This window comes from Helobdella robusta (genome assembly GCF_000326865.2).
Source record: "Helobdella robusta unplaced genomic scaffold HELROscaffold_35, whole genome shotgun sequence".
NCBI lineage: Eukaryota > Metazoa > Annelida > Clitellata > Rhynchobdellida > Glossiphoniidae > Helobdella > Helobdella robusta.
The window spans coordinates 1,676,991-1,678,666 of record NW_008704704.1 but is presented as its reverse complement, the minus strand read 5'-3'; positions in this window follow the sequence as shown (position 1 = coordinate 1,678,666).

Here is a 1,676-nt window from a genome sequence, read left to right as displayed (position 1 = left end):
TTATTAATTTCAGAGAAATTAGACATTTTATTGTTTTTTTTTTAAATTTTTATTAAATAAATTTGCAAATAGCTATTTCGAGTTATAAATAACTCATCTTCAGTGCATTATATATAAGGTATGTAAGATATTTGATATAAAGGAACAAGTAATTATTAATTTATATAAATTATTTAATTAAAACAGAAAACCAATGAAATAAATTTAATAACTATAAACAATATAAAACGCGATTTTTAAAAATTTTAACGGCAAGATTGTTTATATTATGGTTGTTAAGGTAAATATCAACGCTCAGCCGAGAAGCGCGAATTAATTTATTTAATTAACTACATATTATTAATATTATTTTGTTATAAATAACTCATCTTCAGTGCATTATATATAAGGTATGTAAGATATTTAATATAAAGGAACAAGTAATTATTAATTTATATAAATTATTTAATTAAACAATGTACAAAATAATATATATATATATATACATACATACATTCCATACTATGTGCAAAACGTGATAAATGGACGCACAAAAATGCAATGAATTAAAAGGAGGCCTCCACAAAAGCAAAAAAATTGTCTGTGAATGATGTCTGTTGAAAGTCTGTCTGAATGTCTTGAAAGTTTGGGTTTTGAAAGAGTGGGTTGATTATGTTATTCTGGTGATATATTATTAGGTTGGATCAAATAGAGCGGTCGAGAATTTATTAAAAGTAGGATGGAGAAAATTCAGAGAAATGACTTGTGCTGAGTTCTATGGGTATATCTTTGGGCCTGAAGGGTAAGTTATATGAAGCATGTGCAATAAGTTGCCTGTTGTATGGATGCGAAACTTTGTCTATGACGTCTGAAAACTTGAGATGGCTGGAGAGAACAGAAATGCAGATGTTGAGAGCAATTATGGCAGTATCCTTGAGGAATGGTCTAAGTAATGAGGTAATAAAGAAAGGGCTAGGAATAGATGAGTTGTCAAATGTAATTAGATGTATTAGTCTGAGATTGTTGGGCCATGTGGAGAGGAAAACAAAAGAGAACTGGTTAAAGAAATGTAGAACTATTATAACTGGCGGTTTAAGGGAAAGTGGCTGACCCAAGCTCACCTGGAAAGAAGTGTTGCCAAAAGACATAAGAGCACTGAAACCAGAACTGGCTCAGAATAGAGAAGAATGGAAAAGACAGTTAAATGATCATGCGAACCCGGGAATAAATACTTGGCAGCTTTGCTTTCCAGGGTTGAGCGCCTATAAACGTACATGATGATGATTATTACTTATAACAGAGTATCTCAAATTTATTTCTTTTACCGTCCAATTTTAGGAGAAAAGTTTTCTAGTGCCCCCCTGCTATGAAACTTTACATTTAAAAGAATTGTTTTGTTCGTTTTGTATGAATACATTTTAATTAAAAGATCTTTTAACCTGGAAGGCTTTATCGCTTCATTTGAAAATTTTTTTTTTGTCAAACAAAACAGATGTATAATGATGTATATGTATAATTCAGAGATGTATAAGTAGGATTTTCAATAAATTCGTATTTAATATACTTTTTTGCTTCCAACATAGTTATGTTTCAACTAAAACTTGAGTTAATTAATAACTTTACAACTATTATATGCAGAGACACAGTCAATTAATAACTTTACATTTATTATATACAGAGACACAGTAACGAAAATA